The following is an 18,479-nucleotide window of genomic DNA, read 5'->3' as shown; positions in this document are numbered from 1 at the left end:
TTTTATGTCAGATATCATCGATGGTAATTCAACAGAACTAAGCTATGTGCAGTTCAGTACCTAATGCTGATTCACAATCCTCTTAGCATGAATTTATATATTTTCTAGCAGCTGCTTGCATTCTTAACTGTAACTATGATGTGTGTGTATGTGATTTGGATCTTTAAAGTAAATTTAGCAAATTTTCAGTCATATTTCTATGATGTCTTCAGTGTGGCAGGTTATAGTGATGTCTAGCACTTGAGCATGATGCCACAGACATGTAGCAGCATGTCCCACCTAGACACATTATCCTTACACCAGACGGACCAATCCTAACACTAATGTCTTAATGCTTAGTGCCAAGCAAGGCTGCTGCTAGCATCATTTTTATAAGTCTTTGGTATAATTCGGCTTGGGTTTGGACCCTCTCTTTCACGTATCTGAGGTGGACACTCTAACCACTTAGGCCACTGGAGTGGTCAGCTGTGACATAATTAGTAAACCGTCCCACTGAAGAAATATTTTGCGTTATTAGTTATTTTACAAAATTCCAGGTGTGATTGCAGGCCACGGGTATTAACTCCATTGGCTGAATGCCATGTGTTTGAGACCCTCCCGGTCTATGCTAATAGTCATAAATATAAAGATCTTTAATACATTTACAATGAAGAATTTTCAAAATTATCTAAGATTATAGAAAAGACAGCCATTTGATTATTTTTGAAACCATATATTGTGCAAAAATGGCTGCCACTGTATATTTTAAAAATCTGTTCAAAATGCCTTAACAAATACATTTTTGTATGAGAAAATATTTTATTCAGTCAATTCTAAAGGATAAGCAAAACATGAACAGTAATTTAAAGTAGCTTTAAAAAGTTTGTAATAAATGTAATCACAAAATTTAACCTGTGCAGTAATGACTTCACTTTTCCAAAATGTCACCTCCATGATCCACAGTTATGTTAAATTTCAGAGAATCATATCTTTGTTATTTGGAGTCAGAAGTTGGAAATTCTTGTTATCCTGTGCACAGCTTAAAAAGATTTTTTAATATAGAAGCAAGTTATCCTGAGGTGTTTCTGTCCCTTTAAATGTCCATTTTCCTGTAAGCCAGCTAAATAATTGCACAAAATTCACTTTTCCAGTTCTTCTTTTGAATACTATCAAAATGTTGTCAGCAATTTTTCTTCCATATTTGCCAATGTTATTGTGCTGACAAGTATCAGAAGGAAGGAGGGAATATGGAATTGACAGCTGTTAGACAAAAAATGACATTTCAACAGGATTTCATAAGATTTGACAGGATTTAAACTCTCTGTTCTTGGTCATACTAATAACAATTTGATGGACAGTCAGTTTTACATGAGAAGCAAGTAGTAATCATGTTCACATGCAATTAGGAGTACCATCTTAATGAAGACAGTGCTCCCAGAAAAGGACATATTTCTGGTATATACATCCTATTGGGTACAAAAGGGACATGTGTGTGACAGGAAAATTATTTTTCAGCTTTGGCACCAAAGAACTAGTTTAGTTAAATAACTACAGTATTATTTATGTTCATTCAGTGCACTTGTTGTTGTTGTTCTAGGGTTTAACGCCATTTTTCAGCACAAGATAGGCTATACATGGCGGCCAGTATAACTGGTGGAGGAAGAACCCTGGAAAACTCAGGGAAGAACCACCGACCCACGAGAAGCTACTGGCAGGCTTTCCCACGTACCCACGCTAGCTGAGCCTTGGACTCGAACCCACGCAGACAGAGGTGAGATGGCAGTGATCCGGAACGGTGAGCGCTTTAGACCACTCGGCCACTCGGGGTCCCTCATTCAGTGCACTAAACATCACAAGATAAGCAAAAATGACAGTGATTGTCTGCACCAATTGTATTCATTGGCATCAAATCACCATGGCTCTAGACTGTACCAGCATACTATATGAATATTATAATCTAGTCTGAATCACCCAAATCTTGAAAAAGCCAGAATGAATGGTGAAAAAAGTAGCAAATGGTCAGTTTTCATAACCCATCAGGAGGAAATCTGCAAACCAATTAGGTGTTGCCTTGCTTTAGAGCACACCAACTTTTGTTTTTCATAACTATGCTGGTACACTGTGAAGGTACAAAAAGCAAAACTTAAGTAATATTGAATTTTCTAAATCTACCTTCAGTTTGGCACCATATAGCCAATGCTGTGCTGAGTTGCTGTAAAGCTTTACTACAAACAAATACATTTTACATTCTAGGTTGTTGTAAAGTGACAATACAGGCAGTTCTGGTATGTAATTGTCATTGTTTGAGAACAAAATCTTGTCCTTTTGCAAATTTGTGCTCAAGTATGGTGTATGCCTACATATGTGCTGTATTGTTGCATATTTTTAGCTTGGTCCTTTTGAGTGACAGAATTGAATGATAAAATGATGATGCTGTACTACATGATCAATTGCATCTTAATTGCACAGATTTTCTTATGTATGGTCTTGCACTGGTTTTAATGTCCCATCTGTTATCCTGTACATATGTTTTCACTCCAGGCTAATTAGATAACTGATTTACTGCAGTTTCAGCTTTGCTTTGGTGATTCTTTTCAGGCATTAGGCCCTACAACACAATCACAGTATACTAGTACTACATCAGTGTGGCTACATCATTTAATCCAAGGATATTCCTTTGAAATTTAAAAGAAAATAAAACATATTTAATTTATTTTGCAACCTTTTCAGTCTAAAATGACCAAGTAAAGAAAACTGAGATGAAATCTTTGTTTCCATTATGATTACTATGTCAGCTGTTGGACTATGGAGATTTTTGCAACAGAATATACCATTGCAGTTTTCTTCTTGTTTATTGGTTTATTATATAAATAATATGGACCAGAATTACCAAAATATTGGTCTGCTTTGGCTTTGATCATTTATTCTTCCATGAGATGGGATGTCAGATGTGGGACCACATTTATAGCACAAAGTTTCATAGAGTGGAAGTGCCTCTATAGGTCTTTACAAAAAGAATTGCTCAAAATACACAGAAACAAAGAAACAACAAACAAACATTTCAGTATTCAGCATATGCCATATTTTGATGCCAGCTAGGTTGAGCACTTAGCTACAGATACAGAAAATACAAGTTTAAGTCTCATTCCAAGTCATTTCTACATATAACCCTCTTATCAACCTATCATCATGGGGTACTGTATTAGGCATATGCAACAAGATTTTAAGTCTTGTTCATAAAACTTGTTGGATAAGGGAACCTGAATGAGTACCGCAAATAATGGTTGTTGCACAAACAATACTTAGATTCATTGGATCCAGTGTAGCAGAATTGTAATTGTGCTGTCTCAGGCTTGGTTTGATGTTTATGGATAGCAACACAAGTAGGTTATTATGTGCTTAGGCAATTGAAGTAATATACCTTTCCTGGGGGATACCACAGTAGCCAATCCAGGATGTTCTGATGGTTGGATTTGAACCTGCACCCAAGTCCAGCATGCAAACCACTGAGCTACATTTTGACTGTCATTCAGGATGGGTAGAAATTAACATTCATAAATAAAAATGAAATATTTAATGTTTTTTAAAAGCAATTTCACATACGTTTCATTATGTTTTAATTCATTTTCAACTACAATGAGGCTGGTTTGGTACATAGGGCATATCAAAAGATGAAGGCTATTGCAATAAAGTGCATTGTTCAGCAGTATACCACTTTAGTTAACTTGGCTGATCTGATTATAGGATTGAAACATGTACCTCCTGGTTGCAAATCCAGCAATGCTACCCACTGTGCAACTGATATTTTCAACAGCAATGTTAAGCTTACCAAGGTTATGGAGGCACTGTAACAGTGGAGAAACCTGATGCTTCTAAGATGTACTTAAATCAAAAGTTGCAGAAGATAGGATGATAAAGCAGGTAGAGCACCAGCTTAAGTCTTTCAGACTGGTTCTCAAATGATTACAAGGTAGAAGACTGGATCAAATCAAGATTTGTAAAAAATTCCCTGGACAACCCATTGTCTTTGTAATTTTCATTTGATTAGATAAAATAATACATTGGGATCTTTTTTGATGGGTGCCACAGTGAGAACAATGAAGACAAGCAATGAGCCTAAAGGCAGTGTTTTCCATTTTGATTTCTTATGGGCCATAAATGATAGAAGTTTGTGCATTTTTTAATCTCTGGCTTTTTAACCATCATATAGTCACTCTTAGTGCTGGACTTTGGTTCATGTTTTATGATTGAGGATCAGTTTCTTCCTACCAATTGATGATTGTTAATCTTTTAATTTGTCCAGATGTCAAATATCCTAAAATCTTGCAACTCAGGAATAGCATGTAACTGGATTTTGACTGAAATTATTCAGCTGTAAAATAATCTAATGGTCGATTCATTCCATAATAATGGTTTACGTCTGCTGTTAATTTATTTGCACTTTATCAATATCATCATAAGCGGATGTGATTTAGTTTTCATTTTAATTTTGATAGCATAAACTTTATATTCCACCACAAATGTTTTCTTCTCCATAATACTGTTCTTTTGAACATTAAAATACAAAATATGAATGGTCTATAAAATGAATGTGCACTTTGATAACTATTTATACTAGCATATGGATATTTACATGGCGAAGAAGTCCCTGTTCCAGTCATATATTTATGGTAATTGCTTCATCGTAGACCAACAAATTTATTCCACCTCTGCTTCTCCTGCCACCTTTTGTTGTATCAGTATTCTGTTGCTTTTCCAAATCTCAAAGGTTATATTTTGTATGCAAAGTTGATAATCTTGAAATTAATATTTACAACAAACATGACTCTTTAATTTTCCTGGTGATCACTGTGTGTTCACATTATGCTTTCAAATGCATAATATAGTTATTTTTCTTTGTCTTAACAGCTCAATGTTGCAGATGTACAGTTCTCACAATTTTCTTGAATCTGTACTGTTTCTAGTAAATCAATAAAGGTGAATAGCATATTTCACATGTAGTTTACTTTCCTTTCAATAAAAATAAACATTTTTATTATAGGGCTATATGGTTTATGAGGTTTTGTTCCATTAATTTTTATATTTATTGTTTACGTAACTCTGACTATGCACAATGACCATCTTTCTACCACCCAAATGTTGTACTTTATTTTTAGCCTTACTCCATCCAGTATGTAGGATCCTGTTTACTGTTCAAAAGCTACCTCAAACTTTAATTTATTTGTATGCACCACCATGAAAGGGTAGGTCATATAACATTTCCCTTGCCCATCAATCTATTAAGCCATGTGTCAAGTGGTATGTCAGTTCAGTTAAGTTTTACATTATTGTCAGTTTTTAGGCATAGTTGGGTGGTAAATGTGTTATAAGAGTACATTTATATTATCTTTCTACACCTGTTGACCAATCCTACAACTATTTTGAACTTTAGACACCTTGAAATACACTTCTCATATATAATGTCTCAGAAACCCACACTCTAAATTTTCAATGATTATGCTTGGAAAACTTAAAATGTGGGTTTTTGAGATGTTATTTATTATGCATAGGGAATGACTATCATTGATTTAGGAAGATATGTAAAAGGTTTAGGTAATGCAAGTGGACTTTCTGCAAATCAGAGATATACATGGAGTTGACTCTAATCAGGCCCCAATTTCACTAAAATTCTCAAATGTTCTCCACATATTGAAATTTAACATTATAGTGCTTTTTATACTTTTGACAGTATAAGTAGAGATAGAGGAAAAATTACTTTCTGGTTGTAAAACTTTACATGTGGAAACCTTTTTGTTCTTGGTATAAAGAGTTTAGAAATTAATGAATTTTTGGGAAAGCCTCAAAATATTGTCAGAGATAAAGAGTCTTTCAAGGAACGTCTACAATTTTATGATTGTATTTTAATCTCATTTTGATGATTTATTTTAATTTTTGATGGATACTGAATTTTGTGTGGAAAAAATTGTTATTAGCAAAGAAATAAGAAAGACATTAGAGGAAGAAACAATTTTCAGATGTTTAGTGAAATCAAGACCAGAATTTGTGTGAATATGACATTCTTCTTAATAGTTGTGTTCAGACAGAAATAATAAAGATAATAAAAATAAGATTATTTACTGACCTAAAGTACTTTGGAAGTGGAATGGTAAATCATTTTGGACCCATACAGACTGATTTTTCCATGGTCAGAGACTGTAAATAAAAGTAGTTCTTTGAAACAGAAATCTTAGAAACAAAATATAGGCATACAAAAAGTTTTTAAAAAATTGTTTTCTTATTTCATGAGTGTATATGAATTTTGCTTGCAAACATAAACTTCATTTTATTAAAGATCTAGAGACCATTGTTTTTCAAAGTAAAATTTGTTATGAAGAAATAATTCAAATTATGTGCATAAATATAAGTGGTGATAGTCATGTTTCCTGAGTTTCCCCATAGTATCCTCTCTCTCTCAGCCTCAGTGCCACTTGCTATTTGACATGACTGGTGATTGATTGGTGCAGATCATTCCTCAGATAGCAAGGCCTTCTCTGATTGGCTGAAACTGGAGATATGAAACAAGAGAGGCAAACAGTTTTGTTAAGAGTGATAAGTTTGTTTTTGCCTTGCATATCTCTTTTCTGTGAAGGGAAGGTATATCTAGTTTCTCTTTTATGGGATTTGGGGATAAGCATAATTGAAGATTAATTGGCCAATGTCAGATCTGGTTGTCAGAAGAATTCCAGTCAAAGGGGGATGGATGGGAGTTCTCACCAGGTGAGGAGTGGAATAGTTTTCAATTTGAAATAAGGATCTAGCTATCTTTATAAATTGATTCTTGACCAGGGAATACAGGGATAAAATATCATTTTAATGGTTCTCTCTCAGTATTTAACATCTTGTAAAAAGAGAATTTAAAATTGCCTTGTATATCCTCTCGCCAAAAAAGTTGGGAGGGAATATAGAGTTTTGCTAGTTTGTTTATGTTTGTTCATTGTGTCATTTTACTCTCAATATCATGAGATCATTTTCAGTTATTGATGCATCTCACAAAGAATAACAACCTTATCAAAAGTAGGTCACTTACCTAATTTTCATGCTTGAGTGGTTTACATTTCCAGCCATTTGTTCATTATGCATTCAGTATCTTGGTCTCAATTCCATCTGCACTTGTACACCACTCGGGTAGCCTAGTGGTCAGAGCATCTTCTTGGATGTGGGAGGTCGTAGGTTTGAACCCCAGCCAAGTCATACTAAAGACTTACAGCTGCCTTGCTAGCACTTGGCATTAAGAGGTTAGCGTTAGGACTGGTCAGCTCGGTGTCAGGATAATGTGACTTGGTGGGACATCATGCTACATCTCTGTGGCATGATGACACTAGACATCACTATAAACTGCCACACTGCAGACACTGTAGCAATATTGCTGAACATTTTTTAAAACTATGTAAAAATTCCAAATCACACACACACACACACACACACACACACACACACACACACACACTTCTGCACTTATAAAAATTTATTTGTGGATACATACAACACAACAGTAGTAGCTCACCCATACCAAAACTGGATAACTGTCACCTAATGTTCTTGCCTGAGTCATTTTTTTATTTCAGCTCACAGTATTTTGGACCCTATTTCACTAACACTTGTGAAAGCTGGTGTTTGGATGCATGAAGAATATAACCATAACAAAATGATGTCACTGCAACTTAATTGTCATGCTTGAGTCACTTTTATATTTTTATCTAGGTTTTTTTAACCCTCAGTATCTTGATCATTTCACTTACGCTCATGAAATTGGTACATGGCTGCCTTTCAACAGAGTAATCCAGCCATACCAAACTAGGTCACTGTAACCTAATTTCAATAATTGAAAGTTGTATTTTCATCCAATCATTCATTATACCACAGTATCCTGGGCCCTATTAAACCTATCCCATGAAAATTAATATGTAGATGCATCTCAACAAGAGTAACTCATCAATACCAAAACAAGGTTACTTTCACAGAATTTTACTGTTGAGTGACCTTTGTATTTCTATCATTGTTTTGTTACATTCTGAATGTCATGGACCCTATGTCAAGCACACTTATGAAAATTTGTAGATAGATTTATCACAGGAAGAATAACTCATCCAAAAGAAAACTAGGTCAGAGTGACCTAATTTTCTTGTTTAAATGACTGATATTTTCAGTCATTTATTTTCTTTTTGTGCTTAATATATTGAAAAATATCTCTTAATATATCTTTCATATTTGTAGATGCATGTGAGAAGAGCAGTAGAGCCATACCAAAATTGGATTACAGTGACCTGATTTTCAGTCATGAGTACCTTTGTGTTTTCGTTCATCCATTATTATGTCCTTTTCACCTGTGCAAAGATTGGTATCTAGGTGCATCTCAGGGAGGGTAACTTGGCAATACCAAAACAAAATCACTCAGACTTGATTTGCTCATTTAGGGTAACTTGCATTTAATATTTGGCTATTCATTATTTACCCTAAATATTGTTTGCACGATTATACATATATGCATGAAAACTTCTATATGAATGCATCTCAGAACAGTAACTTGCCTCAATAATAGCCTTACCTACATAGCCTTGCATGAAAATTCACAAGTGGACTCACCTTAAAGGAGAGTAACTCAACTACTTCAATCTAGGTTATTGTAACCTAATTTTCATGCTTGAAAGATTATTTTTCAGCCATTTCTTACATCCTAGGTCTCATTTACATTTAGAGTAATAAAACTTTGTTGCAACTGTGCAGTGATGAAACTTTGTATGTTGTGTCTTTGTGAGTACAGCTAACTCCAGACTTTGTCAAGAGTGGTCGCTTAACTTGAAATCATGTAACTCTGCATTTTTTGTTTTACTGCCTTTCATTTTCATTGAGAAGTGTTATTCATTTAACTTTAATCCCATACATTTTAACCTTTTATGAAGCGTGATTTTTTTTTTGTTTTAGGCAAATAATTTAATCATTTTTCAGTCTTCAATAAAAAAAACATTAAATTATAGAAAAATTCATATGAAATCAGGTTATTGCGAAATGTGTACAAGTCTAAGTTGCTTAAATCGGCAGATACCTGCATTATATTTGTAGTAATACTTCCCTCTCTACAGTGGTTAAGTCATTAGCTCAGACTCCTGACCAGTTTTTAATGAACTTGAATCTGGTCCAGGCCAGCGTGTATCAGCTGTCTTGTCATATCTCTTTGCAGGGCTTGTAACACCTGCTGCCATGGCAGAGTCCTGCATACTTGTCATTTTATTGTTGACTATTCCAAATGAGCTTCTGTTCGGATTCATGTTTACAGTTAAACACCTTGCTTTAAGACGGGGCTTTTCTGCAAAAGGTATCTCATGTTCAAATTTTTTTAAAGTTATAAAATTGTTTGGTAATACTTTTAAACTCAAAGAAAATCACAGTAGAGAAGTGGGTAGTTTTGGTAGATTTTTATTGTATCTGTTCCATGAGGCTTTGATGGTGTTTTATCAGGAAAATGTCTGTAATATCCCCAGTTTCCAGTTTTCTATCTTTCATCATTACAGTAAGTGCTCCAATCACATACAGAAAAGACAGGTCAGGTCAGGACAGATCACTAGATTTCCAAACCTTGGCCAAGAGTTTTGATCTCAAAAGAGGGACGATTTTCATTTACTTTATTTTTAGCTTGCAAATGGACAAAAATTACAAGTCATTGATTCACTCCTTTCACAGTAATTTCATTCATATGCTTCTTACATGCACCACAAGCAATTTTAGAATTTCTTTGAAGATCATTGCTGTATTATATTGGTGTAAGTCGTCTTCATTGTTTTTTTTTTCTGAGCATTTTGGAGATAATGTATGTTACTGGATCCAGGTTTCCTCTAGAGTCAGCCTGAAATTTCCTCAGAATGGAAAATGTCAATTTTAGTGTCTGCATTGGAATGTGGCAATGTCAGTACTACTCTGCTGAGTCTGTCAAGAAGTTTAAATTGTCATGCAGATCATATGGCTTACTGACTGCTAGAACTGCTCAAGGTTGGTACTGTCAGGGTCTAATTCTTCCCTTGCAGCTATGCCAGCACACCCTTTGTGAATTTAAATCTTATTTGCAGACAGATTTGTTGTGAACATTATCACCACTATCACCATTCTTTAATAATGATATTGAAATCCCAAAAAGATTATCACTTCTTAGTATTATTGATTAAGACAAATATCTCCATTTATCCCAGGCGTTTTGGATTAAATTGGTAGCTAGTGTCTTGTACTTTAGTGTGGTTTACATTCATGTTTACAAAGAATTCAGTCAGGGTCATTGGTGGTTATATAAGACTTTTGCGATATAGCCCGATATGGTTGTTCATAGCGGTGTCAAACACATATTTTGCTTAAAATTCATGGTCACTGGTCATGTTGCACAGATGGTCATTCATGATATTAAGTTTATTAATAATAATAATAATAGTTATTTTGTTATTATTATTATTATTATTATACTAAAATTAAGATTATGATTTCTCACAAACAATACAATAGTCACTATATGAATAGTTTTTGTCAGTTTGCATGAGAACTTTTGTGTGATTTGTGACTCAGGGAACATAATTTTGAGTAGATTTGAAAAATTATCTGCTACCTGCTATCTGAAAAATGATCTTCTACAAGAAATGGGAGATAATGTTTGACTTTAAAGGAGACCAGAAACAAAAAAATTCCTTTTATGTATGTAATTCTCTACAAATTTTAATTGGACTTTGATGTTTATAAATTAAATATCGTAGGTAGGTAGTGATTATATCGCCCAGAAGATACCACGATTCCGTAAATTGCAGAGTTTTTTTGAGCTTTGATGAGATGACAGATCACATGGTCCCGTGACACAATACTAGCTAGTCCTCAAATACAAACATATACATAGCGAGCGAGACAGACAGGTGGAGACCAGATTTGGGTTGCTAATTCAAAAGTTGAATATGCTTCCGAGTTATGCTCATAACTATATATGTTGAATTGTGTGTTAACAATGTGTTTAAGACCTGACAGCAGAAAAGTACAACAGTAAGAAGGTGCTCATATTTCATATTTTGGAATTTAAAAAATGCAATTTAAATTTTAAATAAATACTTATACACCGTGTGCTGTACAAAAATGTTATAAGGATTAAATGATGGTGTTCAATGTAAAAATTAAAAATTTATCACAATGCAATAAATTCATTTAAGAAGGATGAGGTTCAATCGTAATATATGTAAATGACATATTCATTACCTACCTCCAACACACACACACACACACCACCACCACCACCACCGAAGGTATGCTATCTTGAAAATATACATCCAACACTGAAACGCTGAGAGATAATACTGAATATATGGGCAAAGAGACTAGAACGGGGACTGACCTGTGTGTGAAACAATATCCATTACCTTGTAGGTGTAAAAGGCATTGAGAATGGTTTTCATCGGTCGAAACTTAAGCATTAGTTTTTCACACTCACAAAAAAAACAACCCACAAATAAATCTGCAAAGCAGAAATCATAAGTAATTAATTTAAACATTAAGAAGCTTCCTTCTTATGATTCAATCACAGTGTATTTTACATGCAGGCTACAGATAGCGTACTGACAAATCTGATAGTATATACATGTCTGGTATAAATAGTTTATGTACTGTACTGGTCAGTGCTGAAATAAAAATTTTAGGTCCAGGTAGATAATGCCCTGTTATTACATTATGTCTGCCAATTTTCATTTCTCAGAAGAAGAAAAAAACATACATAAATAGATAAAACGTATATAATCCACAGGTGCCATATTCTATTTTATCACTTGTGAATATTGTAGTGACGAAATAATAAATATCACATGAGTCTTTTTCTTCAGTAAACAGAATGTTAAGATTAAACATTATTCACCTAAATTTCAGATTTTTTTAAACACTACAACAGAATTGTAGTAATAAAAACGTTAAAAAATAAAATTATCACCAATTAGCTTAAATTCCATGGATGATCACTGTGAATGTTGCCTACTTTTCTCTGCAAACAAAATCAATCTCCATTACCACCAAAGAAACTCGACCAGTAAACACCTGACATTCCTCTACTGTATATGTAAAGTTTAATTACCATGATTAAATTAAAAGAAGTAATAAAAGAAAATATGCCACGCAGTATATGTGATCCCAAAGAACCAATTCAGAATAAATATTTTATTCAGTAAACAGTGTTACACGCCTTAAGACTTATACGTAAGGAAATAAGGTGGGAATTAAATGTGGACTGTTAAAATGAAGTCCTAGGCACCGTAAGTTATAATAAAATAGGGCATCGTTTATTTGCCAATCAATGCTGATGTTTACATATACATATTATAGAACGTGGTTTCTTTGAAGTATGTCCGAAGGGCAGTCCTTTTCACAAGATAAATAAATTGATAAGGATTAACTGTTAATTAGTCACACTGGCATTATGTTTGTGTACTCAAGTCTAACCTTTAGCTATTATGCAGTTTAGCCACAGCTGACCAGAATAATAAGGTGTATCACAGGGAGAAATGGAACGTCCCATGGGCGCTCGCACATTGGGGCAAGGGATGGGGTCAATAGTAGCCCCCCCACTCCAATTTTTTATGTCAGCCAGTTAAATTGAAACTTTGAGTTTATAACTGGCCTCTTTTCTTTTAGTCGCTACTATTTAAACATCCCAAGGGATAGTTTTATATCAGTTCCAATCATTACAGATTACCGTTTATACATACTACGTGTAACAGGCATAGACTGAAAGTTTTTTAAAATTTTTAATTTTTGTTTAAGATTACTGAAAATTGTGTTTTCTCGAAACATGACCATATCTGGGGTTTAGAATCTTATTTTTAGCAAAGCTTCCATTTGATTAAAATTATATCTCAATTTCACCTAGGACAGAGGTGATTTGATTTCGATTGTGCCATGTTCAGGTATGTATGTCAACATCTTGAAAATACATTTACTCCATTCACCAGCGCAATCAAAGTTTCTCAGGAAAACAATTTTTTCCGACAAGCCCAACGGGCACCTAACTTTGAATACAGGATGGGCCCAAACTAAAATTAGAGGGGCCCCGGGTGTTGGGCTATCACATTTTTAGAACTGCTGGTGTAGATAAAAGATCTGTGAATTGATGTTGCATTTTGTGGTCACTTACTCGGCTTTCTGCCTATTTTTGTAACTCACACGTTTAACACTTTTCCCAGGATTTAAAATATCCAACAGTATGTCTGGAACAGCGACAACTTTTAGTCTAGGGCTAGCATTTGCGTATCCTAGAGCTGTCATTTTTTTTCAGGATCGTTCTCATAACATTCCTTTAGAAATGTAATGATCACAGAGTGCTGTATGATGTTGCTTTGAAATCGACTCGCTGGTAATAATGTATCCATACTTTATGCTGTTATCTTTGCAACAACAAAAAAATGTTGTCCACAGGCTTTACTTAATGTGCTATTACAGCCGTAAGCAACACAAAACGGCATCTTTTACTCTGGCAACTCCCAGTTGGGATGCTGGAGTCACTACTATGATGTCACACCCCAAAAGTAACCGAATAGACGCAGAAATTTTGCATACGAGGGCACGGAAGTTCAGCTCCTAGAAGATATGCCAATATTTAAATATTGGCATTACGGTCGCAGATGATACTTCAGAATCAGGTTTTCTTCTATAGTGCTTTTATTATTATGCTGTATTTCAATTGGTTTCTGGTCTCCTTTAAAGTTGGCAAATAGTGTCTTGGCGCATGTAACTATCCACATTTGATACAGATTCTGTAAACATGGATTTCATTGATGTCATATTTGTTATCACAGTAAATATGCATTTATGAGAGGGATTTTGGCATGAAATGTGATGTTATTCTTGCCACAGTAACAGACATTAAAATCAGCTTTACAGGAAGAGCAGAATGCATATCCATATCCATTGCAACCACTGAAATTCCCTTTTCCAACCAACATTGGATTTTGTGATATCTCTTTTGTGCTTGGATTTTGGTGTTTTGGGATTGGTAGACTTTGACATATCAACAAATTTTAACATTGAAGTCAAAACTATCCGGTTTTATGCCATTTAAGCTCTTGTTGTTCTTGCTGTTGTTATGGGTTGTTTTTTTTGTTACCATTTATCAGCATACGATAGGCTTTAGATGGTGGCCAGTATAACTGGTGACAGAAGAACCTGGGAGAAATCTGGTAAGAACCACTGACATTTGGGAAGCTACTGACCTACTTTCTCATATACCCACATTGGCCAAGCCTGAGGCTCAGACCCATACAGACAGAGGTGAGATGACAGTGATTGTTAAAGGCGAGCACTTTAAACCACTCGGTCACCAGTGGCCCCATACTAAATCCCATGCGTAATCCAACTTTAATTAACAGCTTTAATCCTATCCAGATTATTCTTGATCATAGTTGTGTGGACTTAAATCCGTCTAAAAAACTTTAAACATCGAACTTAGTAGAGAGAATCAAAGTAATGTGTACTGTTTTATGCTGCTTGATCTCTTTAGTAACCCAGTCATAATCAATCAACATTCTAATCATGTCCAAATTACTTGTACTTACAGCATAATCCACCTCTCAATGTTCATACATTATGAAGGCAACCATGCCAAAAGTATCAAAAGGGTAAAATTATCAGCTACATTCTTTCCCTGCTTTAGCCAATTCATTCGCATAATTACAGGCAGTATTATGGGAAATCTGGAACCAACATGTGAAAAAAAATGGAAAAAATGTTTTTTTAAAATAATTTGTGCATGCAGGAGATTTCATTGAGATTTGGGAGGAGTACTCTTCCTAAACTTCAAGGATGATTGTCTTGAAATCTTACACACACATTCATCCCATAGTCTACCGGTAGTTGGTACTAAATGAAAATTGTGCTGCTTGGACATCTAATATGGCTGCAACAATGACCATTCTGAAAATCATTTTATTGCTATCCCTTCTGAATGGAAGGTCATATCAGCATGAGATTTTTTACTCAAAGACTTATGATGTCTAGTTGGTGGAAAGTGAAAATGGTGCCAATATGGTGTCCAATAAGACTGCCATCATGAAAAATCTTGTTTTGGCTTTTCCTGAATTGATTGTCATATCATCATGGGTATTTTTTCACCAGAAAACTTAAGTCTTGCTGGTGCTAAATAAAAATAATCCCAATTTGAAATCCATTATAGCCATCATAGTGGTCCTCTTGAAAATCTTGTTATTGCCACCAGTTCCAAATGGATGGTAATATCGTCATGGTGTGTCACTAAAGGATTTCTTGTTATATATGGTTGATCCTAAATAACAATGGTGCCAGTCTGACATTCAGTATGGCAACTATCTTGAAAAGCTTTACTTTAAACAGAAGTTGTATCGACATGGTTTTTTTACCAGAAGACTTCTTATGATGTCCAGTTGGTCTTAAATGAAAATAGTTCCGATATGACATCTTTTATGGTTCCCATGACATTCATCTTGAAAAGTTTGTTATTGTAACTTATTTTTAATGGAAAGTCATATCTTGAAAATATGTTATCCCTTCTGCTCTCCAGATGGATGGCTATATCAATATTGGGTTTTCACCGTTAGACTTCTTATGATACCTAGATGGTCATAAATGAAAATGGTGCCAGTTGTACATCTGATATGACTGTCAGAACGATTGTATTAAAGGTCTTGTTGTCACTACTCCTAAATGACTTGGTTTTTACCAATACACTTTTAATGATGTCTACTTTGTCCAAAATGAAAATAGTGCCAAACCCACATTGACATCAAATATGTGCATGACAGCAGTCGGTTTGCTTTTTGTTTTTAAATTACTGGTGAATATCCAAGATGGGTTCAACTCTTGACAGTTAAAAGTAAGAAATGGTCTTATTTTCAATTCCTGGAAATGATTTCCTCCCATTAGAGTGCCATGGTAGAAGATAGTTGTGAAAAGACCCCATAGTTATTGTTAGATTTAGACTGAATCAAGTGCACATCAAGCTGAATTTCAAAACATAGTGCACTCATTGCCAATGAAGCATCAGACAATCAATTAATTGGTTGACTGAAATGTCTGACTGGTTTTTATTAGCTTAGGCACCAGTGAAGAGCACTTAGTCAATGATCATAGATAGAAAACATGAGGAGAAGATGAAATCTTCATAAAAAACACTGTAGAATTGATTTCTAGTGTTAGTTTACTGGGAGATGAAAGAGGTCTGAAGAATTGGTGTAGTGTGGTTGGACATTTGTCATGAGCAGTTTTGGTTAATGACACATACACTTGTTCCCCTCTACATGGTGCCTCCGGTCCTTTCCAAATCACTGTTGGTGATTAGTTGGTTTTTCCATATTTCTTTTTTCTAACTCTCTCTTCTAGCTTCTTCAGGTCATCAAATCCTTGGTTGCAGATTGTACTCTCTTTCCCACTGTGCAGTCAGGTGTGTGTAGAGCTAAACACATGTCAGGATATTCCTTCTATTGACATCAACAAATATTCCCACTCATTTTTGTCAGATATTTTCTATTGAATTCAGCAGAATTAGCAACAGTAATTTGCATCTATTCACAACAACCTATTATCATAAATCAATATCTGGTTAGCGACTACCTCATTCTTAACTGAGTACCATGACATAATTAGACCTCATCAAATAAACCATCACATTAACTTGATTCTCAGTCGAAGAGAATTACAGCTTAATTGCACATGAATTAATGGACTTTACTCCTTGTCCTAACTATGTTACATTTCTAATTGACAATTCATTGACACAGATTTTCAGACATGGAAAAAATATCAATCCTAAGCATAAATTATACAAATTCGTTTAGGACATATAATTTACATAGTCACACAGTTTGCGTCAGATGAAATGCATGAAATCTTACTACATGATTTCTTTTACATACCAAACCTCTAAATCTGAATTCATTCAAATCAACAAAATATGGTATGACATCTTACAAACATGAATCATAGTTATGCACTATTATTTCTGAACTCTGCATGCAATTGAGACTAACCTTGTACTTTATCCAAGCCATCTCTCGCTTATCATTAAAGAATTCCCCCTGTCCTTCTCTGGATACAGGTCTTTAACAGTTATAGACCCTCTTGTCTTTTTGACAATTTGTCTAATGAGAGAAATTTAAATTTTCTCTGAGTCCCTCAGACCTTCCCCCTTGGTAGAAGAAATTGGACTGATTAATTCTATGAAGAGGCAATATTAAAAGACCTGAATTCCATCTCAGAACACACACCCCTCGTTTAGCTTAGCCAGTCAGGATTACTACTTCGCTCACTAAAAATCTTTATCACTCCCAACAAAGTCAGAATAATTCCCTATAGTCTGCCTTTATTAATAACTATTCTGGAAAATATAAATTTATGACTCCTGTCTTAAATGGACCACAACAAACTAAAAATCTTCTCTGGTTTGTCTCCATTCTTTTAACTTTACCACTATGACCTCAGGTTACCATTACACTATTTTTTGGCTTGAACTGTTAAAAAAGCCAGTCCTAAATTTAAACTCATTTCATGCCCAAAATTAATTTTTACAAGTTGCCAAGCTATAATGATCCTAGTGGATACATCAAACTTAATGTTTACTTGACTGATCCCAACAAAATATACCACTAAAGAATGTACTGTGAAATTGATACTACAAACAGATTATTCTTCCAAATTTTGTACCATTGCAGTCATATTATTCTTGAAATGTAAAATGCAGAAGTTTTGAAACTGCTTTGTGGGTTATGTAAATGGTAGGATGTAATCTTGTATTGGAGAACTAGTTCCCTGCGTCAAGAATTTTTGGAACATACATAATAAAACTGTATGCTGTTAAAAAGTCCAAGACTTTCTCAGATGAATCGTGTGTGTCTGATTTAGATTTTTAACATAGCTTGAACAATGTTTCAGTCTTATTGCTATGATGTCTGCAGTTGGGCAGTTTATAGTAATGTCTAGCACTGGGGCATGATGCCTCAGACATGTAACACTATGTCCCACCCAGTCACATTATCCTGACACTAGGTAGACCAGTCCTAACACTAACTTCTTAGTGCTGATGGCTTATTGAGGCAGCTGTTAGTACCATTTTTATGTCTTTAGTATCAGTCAACCGGGGTTTGAACCTGCGACCTCCTGCTCACAGCATCCCTCCATGGACTTAGTTTGCCTCCATGAATCGCCTTTTATGTCATAATGCATGGCACAATTAGTCTATTTTATATCCTCCAGCCCACAGGCATGGAATGTATGCATGTATGTATAGGGTTTCATAGCACATCGGGACTGTCCTGGCTAAATAGTGCTGAACAAAAGCTTGGTAGAAAAATGACAATTGCTAAAATCTTACAAAAATCATCAAGGAAAATAAACTCCTCTAACCAAAAGTAATTATGGGCCATGAGACAAAAGACAAAAGATGAATATGTTGTAACAGTTCTAGAAAAAATACATTAAACAAATGCAAAAAGTGT

At 34.7% G+C, this 18,479-nt stretch overlaps 1 protein-coding gene across 2 annotated transcripts in view; it reads left to right on the top strand.

Moving 5' to 3' along the window:
- The window catches only part of LOC149780838 (uncharacterized), a 190,054-nt gene that overhangs the window by 74,992 nt on the left and 96,583 nt on the right, over positions 1 to 18,479 (top strand). The window contains exon 1 of one of the 2 annotated variants that reach the window (XM_089937907.1): positions 6,612 to 6,735. The exons of the other annotated variant lie outside the window; for it this stretch is intronic. The gene's annotated coding sequence lies outside the window, so the exon portion shown is untranslated. Of the gene's footprint in view, positions 1 to 6,611; positions 6,736 to 18,479 lie in introns of those variants that run through there. 2 annotated transcript variants of the gene reach the window in all.

Source organism: Sinohyriopsis cumingii, chromosome 16 (genome assembly GCF_028554795.1).
Source record: "Sinohyriopsis cumingii isolate HCF-2022 chromosome 16, ASM2855479v2, whole genome shotgun sequence".
NCBI lineage: Eukaryota > Metazoa > Mollusca > Bivalvia > Unionida > Unionidae > Sinohyriopsis > Sinohyriopsis cumingii.
This window is presented reverse-complemented; position numbering and strand designations above follow the sequence as displayed.